The following is a 16,694-nucleotide window of genomic DNA, read 5'->3' as shown; positions in this document are numbered from 1 at the left end:
GTCGGGCATGCCGGAACCACCTCTCAGAGGTGCCAGAACCAAATGCCGTACTCCGGTATCACCTGCCGTGCATGCCGGAACCACCTGCCGGACATGCCGGAACCACCGGCTCGACTCGCCGGAACCATTGCCGGACATGCAAAATCACCTGCCGGCTACGCCAGAACCACTTGGCGAACACTCCGGAATCACCTGCCGGGCATGGCGGAACCACCTCTCAGACATGCCGGAACCACATGGCAATGACACCGGAAGCACCTGCCGAGCACGCCAGAACCACCTGCTCGACTTGCCAAAACCACCTTCGGGACACGCCAAACTCACCTGCCGGCTACGCCACAACCATTTGGTGAACTCTTCGGAATCACCTACCGGGCTTGCTGTAACCACCTGTAGGTCACGCCAACATCACCTGCCAGCTATGCCAGAACCACTTGGCGGACACCATGGAAACACCTGTCGGACCGGCCGGAACCACATCTCAGACGTGCCAGAACCATGAGCCTGAGATGCCGGAACCACTCCCCGAACAGACCGAAACCACCTGCCAGACCCGCATGAACCCCCTGGCGAGCACGCCTGATCCACCTGCTCAACTAGCCGGAACCAACTTCCTGACACGCCAAAATCACCTGCCAGGTATACCAGAATCACTTGGTGGACACTCGGGAATCATCTGCCGGAGATGCCAGAACCAGCTCTCAGACACACCAGACCCACGTGCCAGAGACGCCGGAAACACCAGCTGAGCATGCCTGAGCCACCTGCTCGACTCGCAAGAAACACCTGTCGGACATGCCAAAATCAACTGACGAGTACGCCAGAAACACTTGGCGGACGCTCCAAAACCACCTGTCGGGCGTGCGGAAACCACCTCTCAGACTTGCCAGAACCATGTTCTGGACACGCCGGTACCACCTGCCGAGTATGCCGGAACCAGCTGATGCACTCCCCAGAACCACTTAGTGGACACGCCAAAATCAACTGCCGGCTACGCCAGAACCACTTGGCAGACATTCCGGAATCGCATGCCAGGCATTCCGGAACCACCTCTCAGAGGTGCCAGAACGACATGCCGGACACTCCGGAATCACCTGTCGGGCATGACGGAACCAACACTCAGACGTGCCGGAACCTCGTGCCGGACACGCCAGAACCACCTGCCGGACAGACCGTAAACACCTGCTGGACACGCCGGAACCACCGGCTCGACTCGCCGGAACCACCGCCGGACATGCAAAATGACCTGCCGGCTACGCCAGAACCACTTGGCGAACACTCTGGAATCACCTGTCGGGCATGCCGGAACCACCTCTCAGAGGTGCCAGAACCACATGCCGGACACTCCGGTATCACCTGCTGGGCATGCCGGAACCACCTCTCAGAGGTGCCAGAACCACATGCTGGACACTCCGGAATCATCTGCCGGAAATGCCAGAACCAGCCCTCTGACACACCAGAACCACGTGCCGGACACGCCGGAAGCACCTGCCGGGCATGCCGGAACCACCGGCTCGACTCGCCGGAACCACCGCCGGACATGCAAAATGATTTGCCAGCTACGCCAGAACCACTTGGCGAACACTCCGGAATCACCTATCGGGCATGCCGGAACCGCCTCTCAGACTTGCCAGAACCATGCTCCGGACACGACGGTACCACCTGCCGAGTATGCTGGAACCACCTGATCCACTCCCCAGAACCACCTGCTGGACACGCCAGAATCACCTGCCGACTACGCCAGAACCACTCGGCAGAACCTCCGGAACCACCTGCCGGACATGCCGGACCCACCTCTCAGAGGTGCCGGAACCACATGCCGGACACTCCGGAATCACCTGCCGGGCATGCCGGAACCACCTCTCAGAGGTGCCGGAACCACATGCCGGACACTCCGGAATCACATGCCTGGCATTCCGGAACCATCTCTAAGACGTGCCAGAACCATGTTCCGGACACGCTGGTACCACCTGCCGAGCTCGCTGGAACCACGTGCCGGTCACGCCAACATCACCTCTCAGCTACGCCAGAACCACTTGGCGGAAACTCCGGAAACACCTCTCCGGCCGGCCGGAACCACCTCTCAGACGTGCCAGAACCATGTGCCTGAGATGCCGGAACCACTCCCCGAAGAGACCGAAACCACCTGCCAGACGCGCCTGAACGCCCTGGCGAGCACGCCTGATCCACCTGCTCAACTAGCCGGAACCACCTTCCTGAGACGCCAAAATCACCTGCCGGCTACGCCACAACCATTTGGTGAACTCTTCGGAATCACCTGCCGGGCTGGCTCCAGAACAACTCGGCAGACACTCCGGAACCACCTGCCGGGCATGCCGGAACCACCTCTCAGACATGCCGGAACCACATGCCAATGACACCGGAAGCACCTGCCGAGCACGCCAGAACCACCTGCTCGACTCGCCAAACCACCTGCTGGACACGCCAAAATCACCTTCCGGCTACGCCACAACCATTTGGTGAACACTTCGGAATCACCTGCCGGGCTGGCTGGAACCACCTGCCGGTCACGCCAACATCACCTGCCAGCTATGCCAGAACCACTTGGCGGACACCATGGAAACACCTGTCGGGCCGGCCGCAACCACCTCTCAGACGTGCCAGAACCATGTGCCTGAGATGCCGGAACGACACCCCGAACAGACCGAAACCACCTGCCAGACCTGCCTGAACCAAATAGCGAGCACGCCGGAACCACCTACTCGACTCGCTGGAACAACCTACTTGACACGCTAAAATCACCTGCCGGGTACGCCAGAACCATGTGGCAGACACTCCGGAATCACCTGTCGGGCATGCCGGAACCAGCTCTCAGACGTGCCAGAACCTCGTGCCGGTCACGCCAGAACCACCTGCCGGACACGCTGGAACCACCGGCTCAACTCGCCGGAACCACCGCTGGACATGCAAAATGACCTGCCGGCCACGCCAGAACCACTTGGCGAACACTCCGGAATCACCTGTCGGGCATGCCGGAACCACCTCTCAGACTTGCCAGAAACATGTTCTGGACACGCCGGAACCACCTGCAGAGTATTCCGGAACCACCTGATCCACTCCCCAGAACCACCTGCTGGACACGCCAGAATCACCTGCCGACTACGCCTGAACCACTCGGCAGACACTCCGGAACCACCTGCCGGGCATGCCGGACCCATCTCTCAGACGTGCCGGAACCACATGCCGGACACTCCGGAATCACCAGCCGGGCATGCCGGAACCACCTCTCAGAGGTGCCGGAACCACATGCCGGACACTCCGGAATCACCTGCCTGGCAATCCGGAACCATCTCTAAGACGTGCCAGAACCATGTTCCGGACACGCTGGTACCACCTGCTGAGCTCGCTGGAACCACCTGCCGGTCACGCCAACATCACCTCTCAGCTACGCCAGAACCACTTGGCGGACACTCCGGAAACATCTCTCCGGCCGGCCGGAACCACCTATCAGACGTGCCAGAACCATGTGCCTAAGAAGCTGGAACCACTCCCCGAACAGAACGAAACCACCTGCCAGACCCGCCTGAACCCCCTGGCGAGCACGCCTGATCCACCTGCTCAACTAGCCGGAAACCCCTTCCTGACACGCCAAAATCACCTGCCAGGTATACCATAACCACTTGGTGGACACTCCGGAATCATCTGCCGGAGATGCCAGAACCAGCTCTCAGACACACCAGAACCACGTGCCAGAGACGCCGGAAGCACCAGCTGAGCATGCCTCAGCCACCTGCTCGACTCGCAAGATACACCTGTCGGACAGGCGAAAATCACCTGCCGGGTACGCCAGAAACACTTGGCGGACGCTCCGGAATCACCTGTCGGGCGTGCCGGAACCACCTCTCAGACTTGCCAGAACCATGTTCTGGACACGCCGGTACCACCTGCCGAGTATGCCGGAAGCAGCTGATCCACTCCCCAGAACCACCTAGTGGACACGCCAAAATCAACTGTCGGCTACACCAGAACCACTCGGCAGACACTCCAGAATCACATGCCAGGCATTCCGGGACCACATCTCAGAGGTGCCAGAACCAAATGCCGGACACTCCGGTATCACCCGCCGGGCATGCCGGAACCACCTCTCAGAGGTGCCAGAACCAAATGCCGTACACTCCGGTATCACCGGCCGAGCATGCCGGAACCACCTGCTGGACATGCCGGAACCAACTGCCGGACATGCCGGAAACACCTGCCGGACATGCCGGAACCACCAGCTCGACTCGCCGGAACCATTGCCGGACATGCAAAATCACCTGCGGGCTACGCCAGAACCACTTGGTGAACCCTAAGGTATCACCTGCTGGGCATGCCGGAACCACGTCTCAGAGGTGCCAAAACCACATGCCGGACACTCCCGAATCACCTGCCGGGACTGCCGGAACCACCTGCCGGACATGCCCGAACCACCAGCTCGACTCGCCGGAACCATTGCCGGACATGCAAAATCACCTGCCGGCTACGCCAGAACCACTTGGCGAACACTCCGGAATCACCTGCCGGGCATGGCGGAACCACCTCTCAACATGACGAAACCACATGCCAATGACACCGGAAGCACCTGCCGAGCACGCCAGAACCACCTGCTCGACTCGCCAAAACCACCTGCTGGACACGCCAAAATCACATGCCGGCTACGCCACAACCATTTGGTGAACTCTTCGGAATCACCTGCCGGGCTGGCTGGAACCACCTGCTGGTCACGCCAACATCACCTGCCAGCTATGCCAGAACCACTTGGCGGACACCATGGAAACACCTGTCGGGCCGGCCGGAACCACCTATCAGACGTGCCAGAACCATGTGCCTGAGATGCCGGAACCACACCCCGAACAGACCGAAACCACCTGCCAGACCCGCCTGAACCACTTGCCGAGCACGCCGGAACCACCTACTCGACTCGCCGGAACCACCTACCTGACACGCTGAAATCACCTGCAGGGTTTGACAGAACCACTTGGTGGACACTCCGGAATCATCTGCCGGACATGCCAGAAGCAGCTCTCAGACACACCAGAACCACGTGCCAGACACGCCGGAAGCACCTGCTGAGCATGCCTGAGCCAAATTCTCGACTTGCAAGAAGCACCTGCCAGACACGCCAAAATCACCTGCCGGGTACGCCAGAACCACGTGGCGGACACTCCAGAATCACCTGTCGTGCAAGCCGGAACCAACTCTCAGACGTGCCAGAACCTCGTGCCCGTCACGCCAGAACCACCTGCCGGACAGACCGGAAACACCTGCTGGATACGCCGGAACCACCGGCTCGATTCGACGGAACCACCGCCGGACATGCAAAATGACCTGCCGGCTACGCCAGAACCACTTGGCGATCACTCCGGAATCACCTGTCGGGCATGCCGGAACCACCTCTCAGACTTGGCAGAACCATGTTCCGGAAACGCCGGTACAACCTGCAGAGTATGCCGGAACCACCTGATCCACTCCCCAGAACCACCTGCTGGACACGCTAGAATCACCTGCCGGCTACGCCAGAACGACTCGGCAGAGACTCCGGAACCACCTGCCGGGAATGCCGGAACCACCTCTCAGACATGCCGGTACCACATGCCAAAGACACCGGAAGCACCTGCCGAGCACGCCAGAACCACCTGCTCGACTCGCCAAAACCACCTGCTGGACACGCCAAAATCACCTGCCGGCTACGCCACAACCATTTGGTGAACTCTTCGGAATCACCTGCCGGGCTGGCTGGAACCACCTGCTGGTCACTCATACATCACCTGCCAGCTATGCCAGAACCACTTGGCGGACACCATGGAAACACCTGTCGGGCCGGCCGGAACCACCTCTCAGACGTGCCAGAACCAAGAGCCTGAGATGCCGGAACCACTCCCCGAAAAGACAAAAAACACCTGCCAGACCCGCCTGAACCCCCTGGCGAGCACGCCTGATCCACCTGCTCTACTAGCCGGAACCAACTTCCTGACACGCCAAAATCACCTGCCAGGTATACAAGAACCACTTGGTGGACACTCCGGAATCATCTGCCGGACATGCCAGAACCAGCTCTCAGACACACCAGAACCACGTGCCAGACACGCCGGAAGCACCTGCTGAGCATGCCTGAGCCAAATGCTCGACTTGCAAGAAACACCTGCCAGACACGCCAAAATCACCTGCCGGGTACGCCAGAACCACGTGGCGGACACTCTGGAATCACCTGTCGGGCATGCCGGAACCATCTCTCAGACGTGCCAGAACCTCGTGCCGGTCACGCCAGAATCACCTGCCGGACAGACCGGAAACACCTGCTGGATACGCCGCAACCACCGGCTCGACTCGCCGGAACCACAGCCGGACACGCCGGAACCACAGGCTCGACTCCCCGGAACCACCGCCGGACATGCAAAATGACCTGCCGGCTACGCCAGAACCACTTGGCGAACACTCCGGAATCACCTGTCGGGCATGCCGGAACCGCCTCTCAGACTTGCCAGAACCATGTTCCGGACACACCGGTAACACCTGCCGAGTATGCCGGAACCACCTGATCCACTCCCCAGAACCACATGCTGGACATGCCAAAATCAACTGCCGGCTACGCCAGAACCACTCGGCAGACACTCCGGAATCACATGCCAGGCATTCCGGAACCTCCTCTCAGAGGTGCCAGAACCAAATGCCGGACACTCCGGTATCACCGGCCGAGCATGCCGGAACCACCTTCTGGACATGCCGGAACCAACTGCCGGACATGCCGGAACCACCTGCCGGACATGCCGGAACCACCGGCTCGACTCGCCGGAACCATTGCCGGACATGCAAAATCAGCTGCCGGCTACGCCAGAACCACTTGGTGAACACTCCGGTATCACCTGCCGGGCATGCCGGAACCACCTCTCAGAGGTGCCAAAACCACATGCCGGACACTCCCGAATCACCTGCCGGGAATGCCGGAACCACATGCCGGACATGCCCGAACCACCGGCTCGACTCGCCGGAACCATTACCGGACATGCAAAATCACCTGCCGGCTACGCCAGAACCACTTGGCGAACACTCCGGAACCACCGGCCGGGCATGCCGGAACCACCTCTCAGAGGTGCCAGAACCACATGCCGGACACTCCGGAATCACCTGTCGGGCATGCCGGAACCATCTCTCAGAAGTGCCAGAACCACATGCCGGACGCTCCGGAATCACCTGCCGGGCATGCCGGAACCATCTCTCAGATGTGCCAGAACCATGTTCCGGACACGCCGGTACCACCTGCCGAGCTCGCCGGAACCACCTGCTGGACACGCCAAAATCACCTGCCGGCTACGCCAGAACCACTCGGCAGACACTCCGGAATCACCTGCGGGGCTGGCTGGCACCACCTGCCGGTCACGCCAACATCTCCTTTCAGCTACGCCAGAACCACTTGGCGGACACTCCGGAAACACCTGTCGGGCCGGCCGCAACCACCTCTCAGACTTGCCAGAACCATGTGCCTGAGATGCCGGAACCACTACCCGAACAGACCGAAACCACCTGCCAGACCCGCCTGAACCCCCTGGCGAGCACGCCTGATCCACCTGATCAACTAGCCGGAACCACCTTTCTGACACGCCAAAATCACCTGCCAGGTATACCAGAACCACTTGGTGGACACTCCGGAATCATCTGCCGGACATGCCAGAACCAGCTCTCAGACACACCAGAACCACGTGCCAGAGACGCCGGAAGCACCAGCTGAGCATGCCTGAGCCACCTGCTCGACTCCCAGGAAACACCTGTCGGACATGCCAAAATCACCTGCCGGGTACGCCAGAAACACTTGGCGGATGCTCCGGAATCACGTGTCGGGCATACCGGAACCACCTCTCAGACTTGCCAGAACCATGTTCTGGACACGCCGGTACAACCTGCCGAGTATGCCGGAACCAGCTGATCCACTCCCCAGAACCACCTAGTGGACACGCCAAAATCAACTGCCGGCTATGCCAGAACCACTCGGCAGACACTCCGGAATCACATGCCAGGCATTCCGGAACCACCTCTCAGAGGTGCCAGAACCAAATGCCGGACACTCCGGTATCACTGGCCGAGCATGCCGGAACCACCTGCTGGACATGCCGGAACCAACTGCCGGACATGCCGGAAACACCTGCCGGACATGCCGGAACCACCAGCTCGACTCGCCGGAACCATTGCCGGACATGCAAAATCACCTGCGGGCTACGCCAGAACCACTTGGTGAACCCTCCGGTATCACCTGCCGGGCATGCCGGAACCACCTCTCAGAGGTGCCAAAACCACATGCCGGACATTCCCGAATCACCTGCCGGGACTGCCAGAACCAGCTGCCGGACATGCCCGAACCACCGGCTCGACTCGCCGGAACCATTGCCGGACATGCAAAATCACCTGCCGGCTACGCCAGAACCACTTGGCGAACACTCCGGAATCACCTGCCGGGCATGGCGGAACCACCTCTCAACATGACGGAACCACATGCCAATGACACCGGAAGCACCTGCCGAGCACGCCAGAACCACCTGCTCGAATCGCCAAAACCACCTGCTGGACACGCCAAAATCACCTGCCGGCTAGGCCACAACCATTTGGTGAACTCTTCGGAATCACCTGCCGGGCTTGCTGGAACCACCTGCCGGTCACGCCAACATCACCTGCCAGCTATGCCAGAACCACTTGGCGGACACCATGGAAACACCTGTCGGGCCGGCCGGAACCACCTATCAGACGTGCCAGAACCATGTGCCTGAGATGCCGGAACCACACCCCGAACAGACCGAAACCACCTGCCAGACCCGCCTGAACCACTTGCCGAGCACGCCGGAACCACCTACTCGACTCGCCGGAACCACCTACCTGACACGCTGAAATCACCTGCAGGGTTTGACAGAACCACTTGGTGGACACTCCGGAATCATCTGCCGGACATGCCAGAAGCAGCTCTCAGACACACCAGAACCACGTGCCAGACACGCCGGAAGCACCTGCTGAGCATGCCTGAGCCAAATGCTCGACTTGCAAGAAGCACCTGCCAGACACGCCAAAATCACCTGCCGGGTACGCCAGAACCACGTGGCGGACACTCCAGAATCACCTGTCGTGCAAGCCGGAACCAACTCTCAGACGTGCCAGAACCTCGTGCCCGTCACGCCAGAACCACCTGCCGGACAGACCGGAAACACCTGCTGGATACGCCGGAACCACCGGCTCGATTCGCCGGAATCACCGCCGGACATGCAAAATGACCTGCCGGCTACGCCAGAACCACTTGGCGATCACTCCGGAATCACCTGTCGGGCATGCCGGAACCACCTCTCAGACTTGGCAGAACCATGTTCCGGAAACGCCGGTACAACCTGCAGAGTATGCCGGAACCACCTGATCCACTCCCCAGAACCACCTGCTGGACACGCTAGAATCACCTGCCGGCTACGCCAGAACGACTCGGCAGAGACTCCGGAACCACCTGCCGGGAATGCCGGAACCACCTCTCAGACATGCCGGTACCACATGCCAAAGACACCGGAAGCACCTGCCGAGCACGCCAGAACCACCTGCTCGACTCGCCAAAACCACCTGCTGGACACGCCAAAATCACCTGCCGGCTACGCCACAACCATTTGGTGAACTCTTCGGAATCACCTGCCGGGCTGGCTGGAACCACCTGCTGGTCACTCATACATCACCTGCCAGCTATGCCAGAACCACTTGGCGGACACCATGGAAACACCTGTCGGGCCGGCCGGAACCACCTCTCAGACGTGCCAGAACCAAGAGCCTGAGATGCCGGAACCACTCCCCGAAAAGACAAAAACGACCTGCCAGACCCGCCTGAACCCCCTGGCGAGCACGCCTGATCCACCTGCTCTACTAGCCGGAACCAACTTCCTGACACGCCAAAATCACCTGCCAGGTATACAAGAACCACTTGGTGGACACTCCGGAATCATCTGCCGGAGATGCCAGAACCAGCTCTCAGACACACCAGAACCACGTGCCAGAGACACCGGAAGCACCAGCTGAGCATGCCTGAGCCACCTGCTCGACTCGCAAGATACACCTGTCGGACAGGCGTAAATCACCAGCCGGGTACGCCAGAAACACTTGGCGGACGCTCCGGAATCACCTGTCGGGCGTGCCGGAACCACCTCTCAGACTTGCGAGAACCATGTTCTGGACACGCCGGTACCACCTGCCGAGTATGCCGGAACCAGCTGATCCACTCCCCAGAACCACCTAGTGAACACGCCAAAATCAACTTCCGGCTACGCCAGAACCACTCGGCAGACACTCCGGAATCACAGGCCAGGCATTCCGGAACCACCTCTCAGAGGTGCCAGAACCAATTGCCGGACACTCCGGTATCACCTGCCGGGCATGCCGGACCCACCTCTCAGAGGTGCCAGAACCACATGCCGGACACTCCGGAATCACCTCCGGGCATGCTGGAACCAAGTGCTGGACATGCCAGAACCACCTGCCGGACATGCCGGAACCACCTGCCGGACATTCCAGAACCACCGGCTCGACTCGCCGGAACCATTGCCGGACATGCAAAATCACCTGCCGGCTACGCCAGAACCACTTGGTGAACACTCCGGAATCACCTGCCGGGCATGGCGGAACCAACTCTCAGACATGCCGGAACCACATGCCAATGACACCGGAAGCACCTGCCGAGCCCGCCAGAACCACCTGCTCGACTCGCCAAAACCACCTGATGGACACGCCAAAATCACCTCCCGGCTACGCCACAACTATTTGGTGAACTCTTTGGAATCACCTGCCCGGCTGGCTGGAACCACCTGCCGCTCACGCCAACATCGCCTGCCAGCTATGCCAGAACCACTTGGCAGACACCATGGAAACACCTGTCGGGCCGGCCGGAACCACCTATCAGACGTGCCAGAACCATGTGCCTGAGATGCCGGAACCACACCCCGAACAGACCGAAACCACCTGCCAGACCCGCCTGAACCACCTGCCGAGCACGCCGGAACCACCTATTCGACTCGCCGGAACCAGCTACATGACGCGCTAAAATCACCTTCCGGGAATGCCACAACCACTTGGTGGACACTCCGGAATCATCTGCCGGACATGCCAGAACCAGCTCTCAGACACACCAGAACCACGTGCCAGACACGCCGGAAGCACCTGCTGAGCATGCCTGAGCCAAATGCTCGACTTGCAAGAAACACCTGCCAGACACGCCAAAATCACCTGCCGGGTACGCCAGAACCACGTGGCGGACACTCTGGAATCACCTGTCGGGCATGCCGGAACCATCTCTCAGACGTGCCAGAACCTCGTGCCGGTCACGCCAGAATCACCTGCCGGACAGACCGGAAACACCTGCTGGATACGCCGCAACCACCGGCTCGACTCGCCGGAACCACCGCCGGACACGCCGGAACCACAGGCTCGACTCGCCGCAACCACCGCCGGACATGCAAAATGACCTGCCGGCTACGCCAGAACCACTTGGCGAACACTCCGGAATCACCTGTCGGGCATGCCGGAACCGCCTCTCAGACTTGCCAGAACCATGTTCCGGACACGCCGGTAACACCTGCCGAGTATGCCGGAACCACCTGATCCACTCCCCAGAACCACATGCTGGACATGCCAAAATCAACTGCCGGCTACGCCAGAACCACTCGGCAGACACTCCGGAATCACATGCCAGGCATTCCGGAACCTCCTCTCAGAGGTGCCAGAACCAAATGCCGGACACTCCGGTATCACCGGCCGAGCATGCCGGAACCACCTGCTGGACATGCCGGAACCAACTGCCGGACATGCCGGAACCACCTGCCGGACATGCCGGAACCACCGGCTCGACTCGCCGGAACCATTGCCGGACATGCAAAATCAGCTGCCGGCTACGCCAGAACCACTTGGTGAACACTCCGGTATCACCTGCCGGGCATGCCGGAACCACCTCTCAGAGGTGCCAAAACCACATGCCGGACACTCCCGAATCACCTGCCGGGAATGCCGGAACCACATGCCGGACATGCCCGAACCACCGGCTCGACTCGCCGGAACCATTACCGGACATGCAAAATCACCTGCCGGCTACGCCAGAACCACTTGGCGAACACTCCGGAACCACCGGCCGGGCATGCCGGAACCACCTCTCAGAGGTGCCAGAACCACATGCCGGACACTCCGGAATCACCTGTCGGGCATGCCGGAACCATCTCTCAGAAGTGCCAGAACCACATGCCGGACGCTCCGGAATCACCTGCCGGGCATGCCGGAACCATCTCTCAGATGTGCCAGAACCATGTTCCGGACACGCCGGTACCACCTGCCGAGCTCGCCGGAACCACCTGCTGGACACGCCAAAATCACCTGCCGGCTACGCCAGAACCACTCGGCAGACACTCCGGAATCACCTGCGGGGCTGGCTGGCACCACCTGCCGGTCACGCCAACATCTCCTTTCAGCTACGCCAGAACCACTTGGCGGACACTCCGGAAACACCTGTCGGGCCGGCCGCAACCACCTCTCAGACTTGCCAGAACCATGTGCCTGAGATGCCGGAACCACTACCCGAACAGACCGAAACCACCTGCCAGACCCGCCTGAACCCCCTGGCGAGCACGCCTGATCCACCTGATCAACTAGCCGGAACCACCTTTCTGACACGCCAAAATCACCTGCCAGGTATACCAGAACCACTTGGTGGACACTCCGGAATCATCTGCCGGACATGCCAGAACCAGCTCTCAGACACACCAGAACCACGTGCCAGAGACGCCGGAAGCACCAGCTGAGCATGCCTGAGCCACCTGCTCGACTCCCAGGAAACACCTGTCGGACATGCCAAAATCACCTGCCGGGTACGCCAGAAACACTTGGCGGACGCTCCGGAATCACGTGTCGGGCATACCGGAACCACCTCTCAGACTTGCCAGAACCATGTTCTGGACACGCCGGTACAACCTGCCGAGTATGCCGGAACCAGCTGATCCACTCCCCAGAACCACCTAGTGGACACGCCAAAATCAACTGCCGGCTATGCCAGAACCACTCGGCAGACACTCCGGAATCACATGCCAGGCATTCCGGAACCACCTCTCAGAGGTGCCAGAACCAAATGCCGGACACTCCGGTATCACCGGCCGAGCATGCCGGAACCACCTGCTGGACATGCCGGAACCAACTGCCGGACATGCCGGAAACACCTGCCGGACATGCCGGAACCACCAGCTCGACTCGCCGGAACCATTGCCGGACATGCAAAATCACCTGCCCGGTACGCCAGAACCACGTGGCGGACACTCTGGAATCACCTGTCGGGCATGCCGGAACCATCTCTCAGACGTGCCAGAACCTCGTGCCGGTCACGCCAGAATCACCTGCCGGACAGACCGGAAACACCTGCTGGATACGCCGCAACCACCGGCTCGACTCGCCGGAACCACCGCCGGACATGCAAAATGACCTGCCGGCTACGCCAGAACCACTTGGCGAACACTGCAGAATCACCTGTCGGGCATGCCGGAACCGCCTCTCAGACTTGCCAGAACCATGTTCCGGACACGACGGTACCACCTGCCGAGTATGCTGGAACCACCTGATCCACTCCCCAGAACCACCGGCTGGACACGCCAGAATCACCTACCGACTACGCCAGAACCACTCGGCAGAACCTCCGGAACCACCTGCCGGGCATGCCGGACCCACCTCTCAGAGGTGCCAGAACCACATGCCGGACACTCCGGAATCAACTGCCGGGCATGCCGGAACCACCTCTCAGATGTGCCAGAACCACATGCCGGACACTCCGGAATCACCTGCCTGGCATTCCGGAACCATCTCTAAGACATGCCAGAACCATGTTCCGGACACGCTGGTACCTCCTGCCGAGCTTGCCGGAACCACCTGCTGGACACGCCAAAATCACCTGCCAGCTACGCCAGACCCACATGGCAGACACTCCGGAATCACCTGCCGGGCTGGCTGGAACCACCTGCCGGTCACGCCAACATCACCTCTCAGCTACGCCAGAACCACTTGGCGGACACTCCGGAAACACCTCTCCGGCCGGCCGGAACCACCTCTCAGACGTGCCAGAACCATGTGCCTGAGATGCCGGAACCACTCCCCGAACAGACCGAAACCACCTGCCAGACCCGCCTGAACCCCCTGGCGAGCACGCCTGATCCACCTGCTCAACTAGCCGGAACCACCTTCCTGACACGCCAAAATCACCTGCCGGCTACGCCACAACAATTTGGTGAACTCTTCGGAATCACCTGCCGGGCTGGCTCCAGAACCACTCGGCAGACACTCCGGAACCAGCTGGGCATTCCGGAACCACCTCTCAGAGGCGCCAGAACCAAATGACGGACACTCCGGTATCACCTGCCGGGCATGCCGCAACCACCTCTCAGAGGTGCCAGAACCACATGCCGGACACTCCGGAATCACCTTCCGGGCATGCCGGAACCACCTGCTGGACATGCCGGAACCACATGCCAATGACACCGGAAGCACCTGCCGAGCACGCCAGAACCACCTGCTCGACTCGCCAAAACCACCCGCTGGACACGGCAAAATCACTTGCCGGCTACGCCAGAACCACTCGGCAGACACGCCGGAATCACCTGCCGGGCTGGCTGGAACCACCTGCCGGTCACGCCAACATCATCTTTCAGCTACGCCCGAACCACTTGGCGGACACTCCTGAAACACCAGTCGGGCCGGCCGGAACCACCTCTCAGACATGCCAGAACCATGTGCCTGAGATGCCGGAACCACTCCCCGAACAGACCGAAACCACCGGCCAGACCCGCCTGAACCCCCTGGCGAGCACGCCTGATCCACCTGCTCAAGTAGTCGGAACCACATCCTTACACGCCAAAATCACCTGCCAGGTATACCAGAACCACTTGGTGGACACTCCGGAATCATCTGCCGGACATGCCAGAACCAGCTCTCAGACACACCAGAACCACGTGCCAGAGATGCCGGAAGCACCAGCTGAGCATGCCTGAGCCACCTGCTCGACTCGCGAGAAACAGCTGTCGGGCATGCCGGAACCACCTCTCAGACTTGCCAGAACCATGTTCCGGACACGCCGGTACCACCTGCCCGGTATGCCGGAACCACCTGATCCACTCCCCAGAACCACGTGCTGGATACGCCAGAATCACCTGCCGGCTACTCCAGAACCACTCGGCAGACACTCCGTAACCAACTGCCGGGCATGCCGGAACCACCTCTCAGAGGTGCCAGAACCACATGCCGGACACTCCGGAATCACCTGCCGGGCATGCCGGAACCATCTCTCAGACGTGCCAGAACCATGTTCCGGACATCCCGGAACCACCTGCCGAGCTCGCCGGAACCACCTGCTGGACACGCCAAAATCACCTGCCGGCTACGCCAGAACCACTCGGCAGACACTCCGGAATCACATGCCAGGCATTCCGGAACCACCTCTCAGAGGTGCCAGAACCAAATCCCGGACACTCCGGTATCACCTGCCGGTCATGCCGGAACCACATCTCAGAGGTGCCAGAACCACATGCCGGACACTCCGGAATCACCTGTCGGGCATGCCGGAACCACCTCTCAGACTTGCCAGAACCATGTTCCGGACAAGCCGGTACCACCTGCCAAGTATGCCGGAACCACCTGATCCACTCCCCAGAACCACCTGCTCTACACGCCAGAATCACCTGCTGACTACGCCAGAACCACTCGGCAGACACTCCGGAACCACCTGCCGGGCATGCCGGAACCACCTGCTGGACATGCCGGAATCACCTGCCGGACACTCAGGAACCACCGGCTCGACTCGCCGGAACCATTGCAGGACATGCAAAATCACCTGCCGGCTACGCCAGAACCACTTGGTGAACACTCCGGAATCACCTGCCGGGCATGGCGGAACCACCTCTCAGACATGCCGGCACCACATGCCAATGAAACCGGAAGCACCTGCCGAGCACGCCAGAACCACCTGCTCGAGTCGCCAAAACCACCTGCTGGACGCGCCAAAATCACCTTCCGGCTACGCCACAACCATTTGGTGAACACTCCGGAATCACCTGTCGGGCATGCCGGAACCAACTCTCAGACGTGCCAGAACCTCGTGCCAGACACGCCAGAACCACCTGCCGGACAGAGCGGAAACTCCTTCTGCACACGCCAGAACCACTCGGCAGACACTCCGGAATCACATGCCAGGCATTCCGGAACCACCTCTCAGAGGTGCCAGAACCAAATGCCGGAGACTCCGGTATCACCTGCCGGGCATGCCGGAACCACCTCTCAGAGGTGCCAGAACCAAATGCCGGACCCTCCGGAATCACCTGCCGGGCATGCCTGAACCACCTTATCCACTCCCCTGAACCACCTGCTGGAAATGCCGGAATCACCTGCCGGACATGCCGGAACCACCGGCTCGACTCGCCGGAACCATTGCCGGACATGCAAAATCACCTGCCGGCTACGCCAGAACCACTTGGCGAACACTCCGGAATCACCTGCCGGGCATGGCGGAACCACCTCTCAGACATGCCGGAACCACATGCCAATGACACCGGAAGCACCTGCCGAGCTCGCCGGAACGACCTGCTGGACACGCCAAAATCAGCTGCCGGCTACGCCAGATCCATTCAGCAGACACTCCGGAATCACCTGCCGGGCTGGCTGGAACCACATGC

Source organism: Equus caballus, unplaced genomic scaffold, assembly GCF_041296265.1.
Source record: "Equus caballus isolate H_3958 breed thoroughbred unplaced genomic scaffold, TB-T2T haplotype2-0000440, whole genome shotgun sequence".
Lineage (NCBI taxonomy): Eukaryota > Metazoa > Chordata > Mammalia > Perissodactyla > Equidae > Equus > Equus caballus.
Note: the sequence above shows the minus strand (reverse complement) of the source record.